Source organism: Rhinolophus ferrumequinum, chromosome 14 (assembly GCF_004115265.2).
Source record: "Rhinolophus ferrumequinum isolate MPI-CBG mRhiFer1 chromosome 14, mRhiFer1_v1.p, whole genome shotgun sequence".
Classification (NCBI taxonomy): domain Eukaryota; kingdom Metazoa; phylum Chordata; class Mammalia; order Chiroptera; family Rhinolophidae; genus Rhinolophus; species Rhinolophus ferrumequinum.
The window spans coordinates 42,581,749-42,602,488 of NC_046297.1; positions in this window are offsets into that span (position 1 = coordinate 42,581,749).

Genomic DNA, 20,740 nt, shown 5'->3' on the forward strand with positions numbered 1-20,740 from the left:
ATCTTGTGAAGATTTGGGCCCACACTCAGATCCACTGCATGAATTTTTCATTTTAAATATCCCCAAATCCTACCTATTTTATACAAAGCTCTGGGTACTGTCAGAAAAAAACATCCAACACTTGGAATAAGGCAGACAAGGCGGACAGCATATTCTTTCAATATCACAGCAAGCCAATTTTAGGCCACCCAGGATCTACAACTGTGCTGTCCAATACAGTAGCCACTAGCCACGAGTGGCTATTAAGCTCCTGAAATATGGTCGGTCTGAAATGAGATGTGTTGTAAGTAGACAGTCTACACCGGATTTAAAAGATAAATATGGAAAAAATGTAACGTATCTTACTAATAATTTTCATGTTGATTACATTTTGAAGTGATAATATTTTGGATATATTGGGTTAAATATGTATATTATTAAATTAATCTGTTTTTTAAAGCAGCTTTTTTAAAATTTGAAATTACATATGTGGTTGCATTATATTTCTGTTGGACAGTGCTGGTCCACTGAAATGTACTTATTTTAGTATGTCTTATTATTTCCTATTGATTAAAAGTCCTAGACTTAGAGAATCCCCTTGTTAATTTGCAGATTTTTATCCAGTAGAGATGCAGATAATTTTTGTTCAGTTGAACAGATAACCCCTAAGATTTATGTCCTGAACATTAACTGTTTTTTTATCTAACCCAGCAATTGTAGCTAACATTTTTTTGTTAATTTACCTATAAATAGCTTGGCTTCTCACATGTTCTTTGTACTAGCCATAGCATCTTACTGGTTCCCTCATTAATTAATGAGTGTTTAAAAATCCTTCTTACATGTCCTTTTTATATTTATCTGAGAGTTGTGATTTTTACCTTTTAGACCAGCATTGTCTAATAGAAATAGAATGTCAGCCACATGCGTAATTTTGAATTTTCTAGTAGTCACAATAAAAAGTAAAATTAATTTTTTAAATGTCTGTTTTTTAACTATATATGCTCCTAGTATTATTATTTCTACACAAAATCAAGATGAAAACTTTATCAATGAGATATTTTACATTCTTTTTATATTAAGCTTTGGAAATCTAGCACATCTCGGTTTGGACCAGCCACGTTTCAAGTTCTTAATAGTCACACATGGCAAGTGGGTCCCATATTGGACAGTGCAGGTTTTCTTGACTTTATCTTTAGAAGTAAAAAAATATGACCAACAAATAAAGGTAGCTCAAGACATCTAGGGTTCATTTGTGAGCTGCAAGGCAGTTGTCTCTACAGAGACAGTCATAGATCTGGGGGGAGCGAGGGTCTACCTGTGAGTGTATTGCAGCGCTCAGGAAATCCTCATCTCACCTTTGGACATTTCCTTCCTCTCCATCTAATAGCTGCATGACCTTAAGCAAATCACCTCCATTCTTGGGTTCCCAATTTCCTCCTTTGTAAAATGAAGGGGTCCTTTCTGTCATTGACGTGCCATTACTCTCTGAACTATTGCTTGGGCAGCATCCTCTGGGGAAGGCAGCCCCCACTCTTGGAAGCTTTCAGGTACTTCTGAAAGTCTTCTTCCTGTTCTTCCCACCTCTACAATAAGTGGTACTGAGAGACTGGGAAACGGATATGGAGCTGCCTTCCCAACCAGGAAGAGGCTGTTGCCTTTGGCAGGTAAGGAGATAAGAGTTAAGACAGGTAGGATTCAAGTCCATTATTCTTCTTGTTTGGCCTTGTTTGGCTTGTTTGGGGGGTAGAGAACCTCTTGCTTCATGGAGTTCTATAGTTAATCTTACGCAACAGAAGATAGAGAAGTCAATTCCTTTCTGATGATCCCCAAGAGATTGTGAAGGAAGTTAGGAGCCAGAGTGTAACAAAGGAGAAAGAGAAACAGCACACTGATTGTTTACTTAAGGAGCTGTAACTAAGTCTTGATTTCTGTAGGTAAAATCACTGGTGCCTTAGATTAAGACTAAGAATTAGGCTGTGGATATTCCTTTTAAAGCAATCAATGAGGGGAAACCAAACTTATATGCCTTCCTCCAATCCATGTCCTTGGGAGCCCAGCAACTACATAACAGGATATACCCTGCCTTCTGGTGCCCAGAACCAGGACCTATGGGACAGAAGCTACAGGGAAGTCAGTTTCTCTCTGTAAGTGGAGGAACCATCTTAGGGTGGAACTTCCTGTAAATCAATGGGCACCCTCCAAAGACAGACAGGACGTTTAGGCAAAGGCCAAATGACCACCTGAAAGAAATGTTACACCTAAAGGCTTAAAATCCATCCTCTGTGATCCCATTTAAATTATCTTACTACAAGTATATTGTTTAATACTAGTTGTGCTTGAATACTGTGGCTTTTACTTCAAGTTCCCCAGTGATTAGCACATTATCTGGCCCAGAGCAGCTCCTTAGATATTGAAGGAATGAATAAATCAATCAAAGAGTTAATCAATGGATGAATGAATGAATATGTAATTTTTACATCAGATGGGTAATTGGACTAGATCATTTGTTCAACTCTGACACTGGACAGTTCAATGAACTAGTAATGGATAGAAGAATCACTCCAGGTCATAGGAATGGCAGCAGCTGGGGGGCACTTTTTGATCTTATCACAAATGGGACATCTATAACCCATCAAAGGACTCTCTGCTCATCACACAGAACAGCTAAGAGACTCGTGCAAGGATTACTTGAAGGTGGGCAAATTGGGCGAGCAGGGGAAGAGGGAAGGGAGCGGAGTGGAGACAAGGCCCGTATCTGCGGCAGTGGAAACGCGGTCTGCATCTGCGGCTGTGGAAACGCGCCCACATCTGTGGTGGTGGAGACGTGGCCGGCATCCACAGCTGCAGAGACGCAGGGGATCCCAGGATGGAACAGAGGACACAAAAGCCAGGAGGTGGGCTCTTTCCCTGTGTCCCACAGCTGATCTCTCCCGCCAAGGGGGCAGCATATCCAGCATTTGAGGCAATAATCTCAGTGAGACCTCCAGTTGGGCCCTAGGCGGGACAAAGGACACAAACTCCATGCCTGGGCCCCTCCCCCCACTCTTCCAATCCTACCCCCGCCCTTCCAGAGACTTAAACTGGCCCCTGAACTGAGGAGTAGTGTCAGATTACAGAGGAGCTTTAGTGCTCAGGCTCTGGGAAGACTGGCGTGCAGCTCTGACCCAGAGAAGAGGCTGGGAAGAGTGTGATTTTTGCTGAGTTAGGAGAGAAGAGACTCCTCCAGCCCCAGCCACCACCTTTTCTGGCCTGCGGGAAGAGTGTGACATGGCTGGGCTGGGAGAAAGAAGACCCCTCCATCCCCAGCCCCCACACTTGCAGGGCAATTACAACTGCGGTGGCACTCCCAGGGATCAGCAGTAAATGGCAGACACAGCTCTGGGCTTTCAGCAGCTCAGAAATCTCCCGCCCGCCACACACACACACACACACACACACACACACACACACGGAAGAAGTGCCCTAAGACTCAGGAGAACTGGACACAGGGCTGGTGGTTCTACTCTCAGTGCGCATATGTGCAGGCAAGAGCAGAAACTGCACTGACTTTGTAGAAACTACCATCCAGACCCCTCAGTCCCACGCATCTAAATCTGCAGTTCCAACGTCACTCTGGGCACCAGGTGACCGGCTCTCCCTGTACAATATGTAGAGGACTCTTTGGTACAGCAGAGGACAACCTGGAGATTACTTGGTGGGCTTCAGTCAAGACTGGCGCTGCTTCTTGTTTTGTGTTATTTTGTTTTGTCTTTATATCTTTGATATCTTTGCCTTTGTTGAGTGGGGGTTGTCAGTTGTTTTTACGTGTGAAGGTATTTGATTTTTTCTTTGTTGTTGTTGTAGTTGTTGTTGTGCTTGGTGATTTGCTTTGTTCTGAAATTGCCCTACCAGGGACCAGCTTAAGAGGCACAAGATTCAATCATCCAGAGGCCAACTCCAGACCAAACCAGAGTACTACCAGATTTGACCTACAAGTGACACACCCAGAGGGAATTCTCTACAAGCAGAAGAGCCCATAGAGGCCAAACCACATTTAAGTGGTCAACCCTCACGCAGCGGTGGGCAGAGCCAAGTCTCACAACTAGTCAACCTAGGAGTTAACCCCACTTACTCACAAGCGAAAAGCAATTAAAGATCTTCTTTAACAGGACAATATACACAACACACGAGTCACCTTTGGAGCACACACAGAGGAGAACGAAGTAGTGCAAGTCAAATATAAAGGACACATACTACATAAGATAACCCAGCAAGAACTAAGAACTCCAGGGGATCTACCTAATACACTGAAGCAAACACATCGAAGTCAGCCAGAATGGGGAAACAAAGAAACATGCCCCGAATAAAAGAACAGAAGAAACATCCAGAAATGGAACCAAATGAAACAGAGGTAACCAACCAATCTGAAACAGAGTTCAGAACACTCATGATAAGAATGTTTAAAGAGCTTAGAGACGACATAAAGAAAGATGTAGAAATCACAATGAACAACCAGTTAGAACAAAAGAACACAATTACCAAAATAAAGAACTCACTTGAAGGAATTAACAGGAGGTTAGATGAAGCAGAGGATAGAATCAGCGACTTAGAAGACAAGTTAGCAGAGATCACCCAAACAGAACAACAGAAAGAAAAAAGAATAAAAAACAATGAAGATGGTTTAAGAGACCTCTGGGATAACATCAAGCGCAACAACATGCGCATCATAGGAATACCAGAAGGTGAAGAGAGGAAGCAAGGGACTGAGAACCTATTTGAAGTAATAATGTCCAAAAACTTCCCTAACCTGATGAAGGAAACCAACATACAAGCCCAGGAAGTGCAGAGAGTTCCAACCAGGATAAACCCAAGCAGGCCCACACCAAGACACATTATACTTAAAATGGCAAAGGTTAAAGACAAAGAGAGAATCCTAAAAGCAGCAAGAGAAAGACAGAGGGTTACATACAAGGGAACTCTCATAAGACTATCAAATGACTTTTCTACAGAAACATTGAAGGCCAGGAGGGAGTGACAGGAAATTCTCAAAGTGATGGAAAACAAAGGCCTACAACCTAGATTGCTTTATCCAGCAAGGCTATCATTTAAAGTTGATGGAGAGATAAAGAGCTTCCCAGAAAAGAATAAGCTAAAGAAATTTATTACCACCAAGCCAGCATTGCAAGAAATACTAAAAGGACTTCTGTAAATAGAAGAAAGATGAAAACAATCTAACTGCAAATTTAAAAATAGCAATAACTATGGACCTATCAATAATCACTTTAAATGTAAATGGATTAAATGCTCCAGTCAAGAGACATAGGGTGGCTGAGTGGATAAGAAAGCAAGACCCTTGTATATGCTGTATACAAGAGACTCACCTCAGATCAAAAGACACACAGGCTGAAAGTGAAGGGTTGGACTAAGATATTTCATGCAAATGGAAATGAGAAAAAAGCTGGAGTTGCAATACTTATATCTGACAAAATAGACTTTAAAATGAAGAACATATTAAAAGACAAAGATGAGCACTATATAATAATAAAGGGATCGATCCGACAAGAGGACGTAACCCTAGTAAACATCTATGCACCCAACATAGGAGCACCTAAATATATAAAACAGATATTGACTGACATAAAGACAGAGATCAACAGTAACACTATCATAGTAGGGGACTTCAACACACCTCTGACAACAAGGGACAGGTCTTCCAGACAGAAAATCAATATGGAAACAACAGACTTAAATGACACATTGAACCACTTGGATTTAATCGATATTTTCAGAGCATGTCACCCCAAAGCTGCAGAATACACGTTCTTCTCAAGAGCACATGGAACATTTTCCAAGATAAACCATATGTTAGGCCACAAAACAAGTCCTGATAAATTTAAGAAAATTGAAATCATATCTATTGTCTTCTCTGACCACAGTGCTATGAAATTAGAAATGAACTACAGGAAAAAAACTGGAAGACACACCAATTCATGGAGGCTGAATAACATGTTACTAAGTAATGAATGGGTCAAGCAGGAGATCAAGGAAGAAATCAAAAGATATCTCGAGACAAACGAAAATTAAAACACGACGACCCAAAATCTATGGGATGCCACAAAAGCAGTCCTAAGAGGGAAATTCATAGCATTGCAGGCCTACCTAACGAAATAAGAAACATCACTAATCAACAGTTTATCTTCATGCTTAAGGGATCTGGAAAAAATACAGCAAAATAAGCGCAAAGGGAGCACAAGGAAGGAGATAATAAAGATCAGAGTGGAAATAAATGAAATAGAAACCAGAAAAACAATACAAAAGATCAATGAATCCGAGAGTTGGTTCTTAGAGAAGATAAACAAAATTGCCAAACCCCTAGCCAGACTCATTAAAATAAAGAGAGAGAGGACCCAAATTAATAAAATCAGAAATGAAAGAGGAGAAGTGACAACAGACACTGCAGAAATACAAAAAAATTTAAGAAATTACTATGAGCAACTATATGCCAACAAATTTGACAATCTGGAAGAAATGGACAATTTTCTAGAGGCATACAACCTTCTAAGGCTAACTCAAGAAGAAACAGAAAACCTGAATAGACTGATTACCACCACAGAAATTGAATCAGTAATCAACAATCTCCCAACAAACAAAAGCCCTGGACCAGATGGCTTTACAAGTGAATTTTACAAAACGTTCAAAAAAGAATTATCACCTATTCTCCTCAAGCTCTTCCAAAAAATCCAGAAGGAGGGAAGACTCCCAAACACTTTTTACGAAGCCACTATCACCCTAATCCCAAAATCAGACAAAGACACCACAAAAAAAGAAAACTACAGGCCGATATCTCTAATGAACATAGATGCAAAAATCCTCAACAAAATATTAGCGAACAGAATTCAGCAATACATTAAAAAGATCATACTCATGATCAAGTGGGATTCATCCCTGGTATGCAAGGGTGGTTTAAAATCCGCAAATCAATCAACGTTATACACCACATTAACAAAATGAAAAATAAAAACCACATGATCATATCGATAGATGCAGAAAAACATTTGATAAAATCCAGCAGCCATTTATGATAAAAACCCTTAAGAAAGTGGGAATAGAGGGATCATATCTCAACATAATAAAGGCCATATATGACAAACCCACAGCTAACGTCATACTCAATGGGGAAAAGCTAAAACCATTCCCCCTAAGATCAGGAACAAAGCAAGGTTGCCCACTTTCTCCACTTCTATTCAACATAGTGCTGGAAGTTCTAGCCACAGCAATCAGACAAGAAAAAGAAATAAAAGGCCTCCATCCAAATCGGTAAGGAGGAAGTAAAATTGTCATTATATACAGATGAGATGATACTATATATAGAGAACCCTAAAGACTCCACCAAGAAGTTATTAGAGCTGATAAATGAATTTAGTAAAGTAGCAGGATACAAAATTAATATGCAGAAATCAGTTGCATTTTTATATACCAATAATAAAACATCAGAAGGAGAAATTAAAAAAAAAATTCCATTTACAATTGCTCCAAAGACTATAAAATACCTGGGAATAAATTTAACCAAAGAAGTGAAAGATCTGTACTCAGAAAATTATAAGACACTGAAGAAAGAAATGAAAGAAGATACAAATAGATGGAAACACATACCATGTTCATAGATAGGAAGAATTAATATAGTTAAAATGTCCATACTGCCTAAGGCAATATACATATTCAACGCAATTCCTATCAAACTACCAACGACATTTTTCATAGAAATAGAACATATAATCCTAAAATTTATATGGGACATAAAAGACCCTGGATAGCCTCAGCAATATTGAGAAATAAGAATAAAGTGGGAGGTATAACAATACCTGACATCAAATAATACTACAAGGCAACAGTAATCAAAACAGCATGGTAGTGGCATAAAAACAGACACATAGATCAATGGAACAGAATAGAGAGTCCAGAAATAAATCCATGCCTATATGGCTATTTAATCTACAACAGTGGAAGGAAGAATATACGGTGGGGTAAAGATAGTCTATTCAATAAATTGTGCTGGGAAACCTGGACAGACACATGCAAAAAAATGAAGCTGGACCACCTCCTTACACCATATACAAAAATAAATTCAAAGTGGCTTAAAGACTTAAATGTAAGATCTGAAACCATAAAATTCCTAGAAGAAAATATAGGAAGAAACTTCACAGACATTATCCGGAGTAAGATTTTTACTGATATATCCCCTCACGCGAGAGAAGTAAGAGAAAAAATAAACAGGTGGGATTACATCAAACTAAAAAGTTTTTTCACAGCAAAGGAAACCATCAATAAAACAAAAAGGGATCCTACTGAATAGGAAAAGATATTTGCCAATGACATATCTGATAAGGGGTTAATATAAAAAATTTATAAAAAACTCACTCAACTCAACTCCAAGAAAACAAACAACCCAATTAAAAAATGGGCAGAGGACATGAAGAGACATTTTTCTAAAAAGGACATACAGATGGCAAACAGACATATGTAGAAATGCTCAACCTCACTAACCATCAGAGAAATGCAAATAAAAACCACAATGAGATACCACGTCACCCCAGTCAAAATGGCTATCATCAATAAATCAACAAACAAGTGCTGGCGCGGATGTGGAGAAAAGGGAACGCTTGTGCACTGCTGGTGGGATTGCAGATTGGTGCAGCCACTATGGAAAACAGTATGGAGGTATCTCAAAAATCTGAAAATGGAACTACCTTATGATCCAGCAATTCCACTCCTAGGTATCTATCCGGAGAAATCCAAAATTCCAATTCAAAAATCTTCATGCACTCCTATGTTTATTGCAGCACTATACACAATAGCTAAGACATGGAAACAACCGAAATGCCCATTGGCAGACGACTGGATTAAGAAACTGTGGTACATTTATACAATGGAGTATTACGCAGCCATAAAGAAGAAAGAAATCTTACCATTTGCAACAACATGGATGGACCTAGAGAACATTATGTTAAGTGAAATAAGTCAGACAGAGAAAGACAGATACCATATGATCTCACTTATATGTGGAATCTAAAGAAAAGAATAAGTAAATGAACTAATCAGAAACAGTTTTGGAGACATAGAGGAAAAATTGAGTGCTGCTAGATGGGCGGGGGATGGGGATAAGGGGGAAGGTGAGGGGATTAGAAAGCAGTCTGTAACCACAAGATGGCCATGGGGTTTTGAAAATTAATTTGGGGAACGTAATCAATAATGTTGTAAAAATTTTGTAGGGGATCCAATGGACACTTGTCCCATTTGGGAGACCACCTCAGGGATGATGTAGATGCCTGATCATGCACTGTACACCTGAAGCTGAAGCTGAACAATAATGAATGTCAACTATAATTTTATATATATATATGTATATATATACTTACAAGAAGTGGAGTACAGCATTAGGAATAGAGACAGTGGAAAATAATGGCTCTGTGCGATGTCAGAGGGGTAGTGGATGGGGGGAGAGAGGTTCACACAGTGTGAGGGATATAAATGATAAACGTCTAAGTATTACTTTGTCTTGTGCACCTGAAACTAATAAAAAAAAAAAAGACAAAAAAAAGAAAAGAATCACTCCATTCGCCAATGCCTTGTAGGTGATAGTCCTTTCTCCCGACATTTCCTCAGAGCAGAATGGCCAGCAACTACTGAAGCAGGCTTCCTCTCCTCCTGGTCAGCGACCCTTACTGGATCCTTCTCCTGACAGAAAAAGGAGTAGGGGAGGAGTGGGGCAGAGATCTTCTGTCACATGGAAACTTTTCCATTCAGGCCAGTTCCATTTGTCACATCAAATTACACCATGGTAGCTTATACATGAGGGCAATAGAGAACCACCAAGTGGCATGATTTGTGAGATGCTAGGGAGGGCACAAAAATTCTCCTGCACTGCTGCTTGAAATCCCACCACGTGGTGTGCATTAAAAATTCCTTTGTTATTTGAAGGATTGACTAATTATAGTTCTTTATTACGGTACAGGCATACCTCACTTTATTGTGCTTCACAGATGTTGCATTTTTTACAAATTGAAGGCAAGACCCTCCACCAGCAAAAGGATTACAACTGGTTTATTGAGATACCTGCTTTATGGAGTGGTCTGGAACTGAACTTGCAATATCTTTGAGGTCTGCCTGTACATAAAATGGGAGAAGAGGCATCCTCAGCCTTCTTAGTTTGTGCATGGAAGCAGATGACAATGGAGGCAGCTCACACCTCAGGGTCCTGTAGGATAGAACCACAGCAAGAGGTGTCTGAAATAAATTCTGCTGTCTACCTCCCCTTAGACAGCTGGGCCTTTCCCTTCCTGGAGCTTGAGGACATATGTCACTCCGTGTTGAAACATCCAATGCCCTGTAAAGGGAGGGACCATCTTCTGGCCTGCCTCTCCATGCCCATTGGCCTCCACTTCCAATGCACAAAGCTTGGGTTTCTCCAGACATGCCTTCCACATTCCACTCTCTGACCTTCTGTTCATGCCCTTCCCTTCAGCTGGCCTGCTTGTCCCCTTCAAATCCAGTGTCCAGCTCTGCTTAGCCAACCTGTATGTCTGATTTGGCCAGTTAACTTGTCCAAAGTTTATTCAGTGCCAAACAGGGGAGACTAATGTCAGCACCACTAACTTTACAAAGTGGTTGTGAAGAGTTCCTGATTATGAAAATGGGGTAAAATTTCAAAGTGCTACACAAATATGAGAGATGACCATCGTAATGCTCTAGAGAACCAGCAAACAAGGCACATAGGGTAAACTTGGATTTTTAAGTCTGTCATCCTGAGATTTTAGAAGGAATTTGATTTGTGGGATTGCTAACTAACGGTGTGTAAGTGGGGGTTACATCCCTTTCTCATGAGGCAGATGTGTTCAGTGTGGGAAGGGAGGGAATAGTCTTCAGTACTTTTCCCCTGTTCTGTTTTTATCATGAAAATCCAATAATAGTCCCTCAAGACTTTAGTGGATAAATCCCCAATAGACATTTTTTCTTCCTTCCAGGCTGAGTCTTTAAAAAGAAAGACATTCGATTCTGAGGTTCTAGAAAGATGACATGAAAAAGTAACGACTTTGCTTTCTTTTTAGTCGTCTTCAATCTGTACGCCTGATGAACAGCAGAGGCTCAAAAAAGCAGTAGCAAAAGCCCTTCCTTGCCTGAGCCCTCCAGCTCTATCTCTGCAATCCCTGCTCCTTGCAAATCACCTTCCTCTTGTAGGAGGATGTCTGATTCCAAAGCCCATTATTAGAATCCTTTTTAACAGATGAGGAAACTGAACTCAGAGGCAAGAAAGTTGTCACTTGTGGAAGCTCACAAGCAATCAGTGGAAGGTGAGACCGAGCCCTTGATGAATGCTCAGCACCAGAGGAGATTCTTCTCAGGCGGTTTCATCTACTTGTATTTATAATTTATAAACAGAGGTCAAAATTCAAATTTTTGAAAAGGATCTCCCTCCCACCTCTATCCCCCAACCACCAGTTCTTCCAAGAGGCAACCAAATGTATCCGTTTCTTGTCTATTTTTTCAGAGACACTTTATTTATATACAAGCAAATACATTTCTCCTGCCTTTTGTTTTCTACATAGTTGGTATACTCACTGTTCCTCATTTGGCTTCTTTTACTTATATTTTGTAGGTTTTTTCACAAGAGAATATAAAGAGCTTCCTCTTTCTTTTTATGGCTGTGTAGTATTCAACTTATTGATGGGAGATATAGGTGGTTTCCAGCCCTATACTATTTAACAAAGCTACACTTGCATATGAGTGTATATGCAGATACCGCTAGAAGGATTTCTGGGTCGCAGGGGCATGTGCTTTTGAAATTGAACGGATATTGCCACATTGTCCTGCAAGGTGGTTTTACCAAGTGATGCCCCACCAGCAATGCCCAAGGGTGCCTTCTCCTCATCTTTGAAAGCACAGTGCTTTCAAACTTTTTGATCTTTGCCAATGCCTCTCTACTCTTAAACCTGCAGTTTTGGCCTGACTAGACTTGTCCAATTTTGTATCTATTATGGCTTCACAGCTAGTTTCGAACCAGTTGTCACTCTTCCGGCAACTAATATAAACTTCTTGGAAAAGCAAAAACAAATCCTTTTTATAAAGTACATTATAATTTTATCCAAATGGCCATTATACTTTAGGCTATGATTTATTCCTTTTTTTAACCACATCCCTTCTTGCCTGAGACTACATGGCTCCATGTAGGGACCAGCTCTGCTCTGGCACACTTGGCATGTACCCACGTGGGCAAAGGATTGACCCTCAGCTTATCCCAGTCTTCTGGAAGACCCCATGATTTTCCCCAAACATGAGGCAGGGAGGCCTCTAAGGAGCTGCTACGTGTCCTCCTCATCACCCCTGGGAGGCTGTTAGGAGGCAGCTTCTCCTGGCCTCTCAGGCTCTGATGAGGTGTGGGCGCTTTCGGCCCTGCTCAGAATAGAGCTGCAGGATATGAAACCACCTTGCTGCTGTCTAGAAGTGGCTCCTGAGCCACAGGGTACCACATAGCTTATGTTGCAGTCATCTAGCCCCTTTGGTTTGGGTGTTGTCTTTTTGGAAAAGGCTTATTCTTCCTCGTGCTATGTAAGTAATAAACTGTCTGAATCTAAAAGTGATCCGCTCTATCTACTGGTCAAATGAATCAGACTCTGCCTTGTAAGTGTGAGCTTGATACTCTGAAGTTATTTTATATTTTATTTTCTCATTTATTAACAAATATTTATATCACACTTCCAATGGGCCAGGCACTGGTCCAAGCACTTTCCAAGGTATTAATTCATTTAATTCTTGCAACAGCCCTATGAAGTAGGTGCTACTATCCCTGTTTCAAAATTGAGAAAAGCACTAAATGGCTAAGAAACTTGTCCAAGATTACACATAAGTGACAGTGCCAGGATTCCATCGCAGACAGGCTGCTCCTGAGTCAGCACTCTTAACCATTGCATTTTGCTGCCTTATGTTCCGGTCACCACCCGGGGCCCTTTTTCTCAAACTGTGGTCCATACAACTCTTCCACCGGAATCATTTGGATTATTCATTTGAGTCTCCTGGGCTCCATCCAAACCTGTGCTATGACAACAGTGGTGGCGGGTCCAGGAATTTCCCAGAATCTAGAGGTTAAACAATCACGTTCCTGCAATGAGGCACTGGAGGATGACAGGAAGCGACTGGGTCCCTGGAGGCCCAAGGATCCACCAGTCGAGCCTGAACTCCCTACCTCCAGACTCTTGTAGTAGGAGAAAAATTAATTTCTATTTGGTTAAACCACTGCAGTTGGGTTTTTGTTATATGAAGTTGACTATAAACCTAATGAAGGCAGAGGGTCTCTTGCAGCAGGAGTGGTGTATTGACTGATGATTTGATTTTCTGGAGCAGCACTGGCAAATAGAAATACAATGTAAGCTACATATCTAATTAAAATTTCCATTAAAAGAGGCAAGAATAAACAGGTAAAATTAATTTTGATAATACACTTTATTTAACCCAACATACCCAAAACACTATCATTTCAACATGCAATCGGTATAAAAATTGTCAATGAGATATTTTACACTCATCTTCTTAAACTAGGTCTTCGTAACTCAGCATGCATTTATTTTATTCACGCACATTTCAATTCAGACTAGCCCCATTTCAAGAGCTCAACAGCCACCCGTAGCTGGTGGCTACTTTATTGGACCGTACGGTCCTACAGTTCCTAATCTTTGACATGTCAGGCTCTGGTTCTCAAACTTAACTGTACATTGGAACCCTCAGGGGACCCTGACAGAATGCCTGTGTCCTACCCCCGATATTAATGTGTAGGAGGCCTCGGTGCTGCTGGAGCATCGGGAGTTCTAAAGAATCTCCAGGTGATTCTGACAGGCAGTCAAGTTTAGGAACCCACTCTTCTGGAGGTTTTCTTTCTTGATCCTCTTTATCAGTGTTGGATGTTGTTTTTTTTCAGGAGCTCCTCGTGGAGTTCAGGGAGAAGCCACAACCAGTGCTGAAACAGGGGAACAAGAGCAGGCCCCTCGACCCTCAGGACAAACATCTACAATAAAACTGACCTTGGGCTAGAACACTAGAAGTCAGGTACATTTATCTTTAAAGTGCCTTCCAAATTAAGCAATAATTCAAAGCGACCCTACTGTTACCAATATCCTTTGAGACTTTTTTTTTAAATATTAAAAAACAAGCAGCTGTTAAATACAAAGCAAACTGTATTCTAGAAATACGGTCTTGGGAGCACATTACCACAAATGAGACTCATTCTCTCCAACATTTTTTTGAGCACCTATTCTGAGTAAGTCATTATGTTGTTTGCAAAGCAAAAAAAGGTTATCTTTTTGTTAGCACAGATGCCAGAAGGGGCTTTATCACAAATGTTTGCTAAGTATCTGTTCTGTGCCAAGTCCAATGCTGAGGGCTGAGAACTGATCAACAGGACATAGTGGCAGCCTTCTAGAAGCTTAAATCGCAGTCTCTAGTGGGTACAGCACTTGGCTGGAGCTCTCCAGAATGCTGGCCCTGAGGAGGTAGGCTATGCTTCCTCCTGGATTCCTCTTGTATGTGCAGGTTCCAGCTTAAAACAGTGTTTTGTCATCCAAGAGTCCTGCAGGTCTGGATAATTGCTGCTGGTATAATAGAAATAGTACCCTTAACAAGGGGAGTGTGGTAGTTTGGCAGTTTACCTGTATAATTTTAAAACAAAAATGTTGACTCCATGACGTGTCCTCTACTTCATTTGAGAAGTTACTTTTTTAATAGAATCAGTAATAGAACAAAAAGACATCATGTGCCTCCTATTACAATGAGCTACGGACCCGACATCTCTAGGATTTCTGAGAAAAGTGCGTAACCTGAAACTAATGAGAAAACATCTTGAAAAAAAGAGAAAAAGAGGGACATTCTACAAATTAATTGGCTCATAATCTTCAAAAATGTCATGAAAAACAAAACTGAGGAATTTTTCCAGATTAAAGGAGACTATAGAGATGTAACAACTACATGCAACTAAAGATTGCGGGTTGGATCTTTCTTTCTGCTGCCACAAAGAAAAATAGTAGGACAGGGGCAGGTTTGAATAAGGTCTGTAGATTAGATACTGTAATAGTATCACATCAATGTACAAGTTCTGGTTTTGATAATTATATAGCTTTATATGAGACTACCTTTGTTTTTAAGAAATAAACACTGAAGTATAAAGAGGTCAAGAGGCATCATATCTGCAACTTTTAAATGATTCAGAAAAAAATACAGAAAAACAAGAATAAGTTGACATTTGGAAAATCGCGGTGAAAGGATGTATGAAAATACTTTGTACTATTTTTGCAACTTTTCTGTAACTAAAATTTTAAAAAATACAAAAATAAAATTTAGTATTTGCTACTATAAAAATATGCAACCAAAAAGGACCTTTAAGTCCAAATCACCTAAAAACGCAGTGTTGAGCACATTTCTTTTGATGAGAAGACACTTGCAATGATTTGCTGATATAATCAAGGTATTTAAAATAAGATACATAGCTTTTATTATTAGTGATTTGACTAATATATTAATACATTAGTGATTTGTTTTCTTAATAAGAGTAATTACAAGACTTCATTCTCAGGGCAAAAATCATTGTTTTGTGTCATTAGGCAGAAAAGATTTTAGCTCCCGGGAAAAGTAAAACTTCTCATGGCTAGTGTTTTGCTTTCAAATCCCTTAAAGAAAAAAAAAATCAAGTAGAGAGCAGGAATGTTTTTTCTTAATTTTAGTGAGCTGGGTTATAGTTCTAAATTAGATTACTTGTCAGGTTATTCAATTACCTAGCATCATTTTTTTTAATGACTTTTTAAAATTTCTTTCTTCTTCTTAATTATATTAAACACGTTTTATAGTTGATTTCAGATGGATCTTCCACCTGAAGTCTTGGTGCACTAAGCCCTCAGTTTGCAGACTGACCATTGTCATTTTTCACTGTGAGCTGAGACTGTTTCTTAAGTGGGGATGAAAATCTAACTGCAATTCCTATTAAAGCTTCTCTCCTTTCCTTTTTGGTCCAGTGGCTGGAGGGGCTTGTGGTCAGCTTCATTCTCTATGTCCTCAACTAGCCCACCAGTGTCAGCCGCTGGCTGTGCTGGCTGCACCAGGATTGCATTGGGTTGGGGCTGGAACTGAAAGAAACTGGGCATTTTTCTCCTCTGACCATGACAGATGTTAAAAGTCAACATTTTTAGTCACTCCCCAATTATTTGGAGACCAGTCACTGGTCACCTCTAGAACACCTTCCACCAGCTGCTACTTGACTGCCCTTCCGAGGCTGCTGTGGGGATCCCACCCACCCAGGCAGCCCTGTTCAGACAAGTTCCTCTTGATCCTGGCTTACTGCAAACATGTCCACATTCTTTGCCTCCACAAACCTTGAAATCAGGCTATTTCTAATGCAATTACTTTTACCCACTCTACCATCAGCATAGCCACCCAGACCCATCTCTTGATTTGAGAATTGCCAGTGAGCCTAGCGTCACTCTGTGCCACACAAATCAGATTCCAGATCAGTTTGTGAAGTGGTCCCACTGGAGCACCCCTTCTCTCCTCCACTGAGCAGGTAGGTGATGGTGGGGAGAAATGCCCACCACGCTAAAGCTTTCTCCAAAGAATTTCTCTCATCTCCAATTTGTTTTCTCTTCAATTTTGACCCTTTATGAGTCCCTCCATTTTGGACTAAGATCTCCAAAAATGACTTTCTGGATACCTCTTGCAAATCCTAAAAAAAATAAAGGACCAACAACCATATGTACATTTGATCTAGTATTGTTGAAGGATCATACATAAGTAGGTTCTCGTCAAGTCAGTAGACTTTCTATAGAAACCAATTAAGTTAAATATAGGACTCTTGAAGACACACAGAGGAACATGAGAAAAATATTGAAAATCTTAAGAGTTGGCTATACATGGTGTATGACAGGAGATGCCTCAGTGATTTAGGACTGAATACAGTACACTTCCTCTAAAGGTTAAGAAGTGAGGAACCTTAAGACAGGCTGAATTCACTGAAGTGGCTTGGCTGGTATGACAAAATTCTTCAGGACCTATAAGGATGTGCTACCTTTAAGCGCTACAAAAGTTCTTAAACACTTTCCCATTCCTTCATTTTAGAGCTTTACTTTTCACTTGTTTCTGTGTTTCGTAATACAGCCTTTTCAGCTCATTCCTTCCTGACCAAATCTTCAGTTCTTGCTCCCTGCTCCTTCAGTTAAATGGAAAGGGCAGTGGTACAATTTTTGGGGTGCAATGAATAGGATAGCAATATTTAAGTCTCTATGGACAGAGTTTTGCATGCTAGTCATCAATTAAACAAACTTGGTGACTATTTTTCATATTTTTTGTCAACCTTATTTTTACCATTCAAGCAAGCCTTTCACTAATGACTGTATTGGCCCACTGTACTGTTTTCATTTACTTTCTGTGAACTCTAATGTGCAGGATTAGGTTAATCATAATCCTTGTTTCATTCTTCTTAAATGGATCTCTAATGAGTATTTGTGAATCCAAATAGATACTACTAGATATTAGTAACTTACATTTATGTCCTCCTGCCCTAGCCTGTCCCCCTGCTTCTTCTCCATAGAAAACCTCTATGCTAAGTAATTTTGACTTGTCATTATTATCCTCGCTAGAGAAGTTGTATAATGTTTGCCTAAGCAAAAGATTCGTTCACTTTTAAACTTCGTAAAAGTATCATACTGTATTATGTAGTCTACTGGGGCTGTTTTATCCCTTAATATTATTAAAATCCACCTGTTACAAAATGGCTGTAATTTTCATGAAGATCATCATTGGGTAAATAAGTCTATCCGTTTTTCCTTTCAATGGACATTTGGATTATCTTGTTTTTTGTTAATTCAAACAGTGCAGCTGTGAATGCCTTTATGATTTCCTGGTGCACATGTGCAGGTGTTCCAGGAGATACACCCAGGAGAAAACTGCTCATTTGTAGGGATGCAAGTGTTCGACTTTACAAGATACCAAATTGTTTTCCAAAGGGATATACTAAACTCTCATCAGCAATGTGTGAGGTCTTAATCCATGTCATCTCCAACATTTGGTATGGCAACTTTCATACTCATCAATGGGGTAAAACTGTGCTACCAAATTGTGGTCTTAGATTGTATTCCCCCGGTTAAGCTTCTCTTCGTATACTGTTTCCCTAAAAATAAGACCTAGCCAGTCAGTCAGCTCTAATGCGTCTTTTGGAGCAATAATTAATCTAAGACCTGGTCTTACTTTACTATTAATGTAAGACCCAGTCTTATTTTACTGGAAGACCGGGTCTTATATTAACTTTTGCTCCAAAAGATACATTAGAGCTGATTATCTGGCTAGGTCTTATTTTCGGGGAAAAACGGTATTTATGGGTCACATACTTTCTGCTCTATGAAAATACCTATTCAAAATCTTTTTCTCCTTTTCTTGTGATCTTGTCAGTTATATATTGTCTTGTCGCTTTTCACTGCCAGATATTTCAATGTTTATGTAGTTGAATTTATATTAAGGTTCATAGATTAAACTTCTGAATTTAATTTTTCCAGCTATGCAGTGTCCATTTTAAGAGATCCTTCCTTACCAACTTCAAGGTCAGCAAATTATTCATCCACATCTTATGAACATTCTGAAGTTTAACTCCTTCATTCCTCTGGATTTTTGTGTATGGCATGAGTTAAGCAAAATAAATAAATAAAGGCATTCATTTTTTAAAAAGCCACAAAATCGTTAAGTGTGTTACTTTTCACCTCAACACAGTAAAAGTTCTATATGGTACCTGCTCCCGAACTAAACCAGGATCATTAATGTGAAAAGCCTGTTTTAATAGGTAAACTTTATCTTTACTTCTTGCTTGGGAAACAATCTGCTGAGCAGATCATGAACTTCGTTTTGCAGATTGTCGTTTAGAAATAGCCTTTTTTGGCTTGAAATGGTTTTACATGCCCTTGTTTTCACAAGTATTGTGTGTTCCACTGCCCCTACAGACTTCAACAGTGTGAACACTGAATCTTACAACCCACGGGAGTTTTGCAAAAAATGTTAAGTCTTGGGCTCCAACCTAAGAAATTAGCATCCTTGAGACTGCGTGCTGGGAATAGGCATTTTAAACAAGTGCCCCTCAGGGAATCAAAACCATTAGAAGTGAAAGCCATAAGCCTGTTACTTAGAAAGCAGAACATAACCTACTTTTTCCTACACCGAGTCCCTCACTTGTAAGTGCATGGAAGTTGTCTTTTAAGTTCTTGTATCTTGATGCCTTTGTACATGACTGTAACCATCTGGATCCCATTCATTCTGCAAGTCTTGACTCAAACATAAATCTGAGAAACCCTTCTTAAACAGAACAGCGGCTGGCTTAAAACAGTAACATCCAGTAACAAAACATGTAAGCACCTACTGAAAATTTTGATAGGTTTTAAAGTTCTGGAATTGGAAATAGATTTAATACTGACATCTTCAATTAACATTAGAGTAGTGAAGTGTGGGCTTTCAGAAATTTCATGGAATGGACTCAAATACAAAAAAATAATCAACTATCCAAGTCAATGGCATTACCTAGGGTCAGTAATAGCTGTGCTATTTAAGCATTCCCTTAACTTGGTCTCTGCTCCAAAAGACTTGCTTGTCCAGCATGGCAGTTAGACATTCTTATAAAAGTTAGGTAATTATGGTATTAGTACAGGGCAGGTGCGTATCTTTCAAATAGTTGGCCGATTATCAAGGGTTTTGCTATTGCAGTAACTTTCAAGTTCTGAAATAAATGTGACAGTTACATAAAGTACTTCACAGCATCCAGGAGCAGCACTCAGATTTGGATATACACAAGTACATTTTTAAGGTCAGTTTTCGGGTTTTTAAAGGAGAGCTGTGATGGGTTCTTGAATATCATTTTATCATCCAAGAGTACTACTGTCTTCCTTAGAGGCCTGTTGAGGTTTCAAAAAAAAAAAAAAAAATCTCCCTAGACCCAGCTATCTTTTCAGACCTTAGTCTTTTAAAAGGAGAGCTAATCAGATTGTGACTGCTGCAAGTCACACTAAAGATAACAAGTATTTCACTGATGTAATTTCACATTTAAAAAAGAATCCAAGTCTAGGTATTTTCCAAGTGCCCAGTCTTAGCCACTGCCTTGAGAGTAGGTATTTCAATTCTACCACTGTAATTTCCTATGTGGTTTATGACAAAACATAATAAAATTTAACCGTTCCCTACAGGATTATGTAAGACTATCTGTGAACACATAGCACCAGTTAGAAAGTTCCTAACATTGTAGGCTCTCAGGCAATGACTGGTAATATACTTGTATCCAAATACAGTATCATTCTCCCCTCATGGAGATTGATACAAAGCATTTAAATGATGCTAGGAAGTCTCCAAAATTCTGGGACCTGCATTCAGTCTATGGAAGATTTTTAAACATTTCACCATTTGATACATTATTCACCATTGGATAGTTCGATCAAGGTTTCATTCTCAAGTTGAGGTCTGACCACAAATAATCTAAGACTGCAGATTCCAAATTGGCCTTGACTAGTTTTACCACATGGGAATGGCAGGACTGATGACTATTTTGTAGGGAAGACATAAAGGAAAAAAAATTGAGCACCTGTAGCTAAGCCACTCGACGTACATTCTTTTAATCCTCTTATGAGCATCCCCCCACACCATTTCCATGATCTTTATAGCTCAAACAGAGCTATTAAAAAAAAAAAAAAAAAAAAGCCAGGACCATAAGCCAGAATTGCAGCAA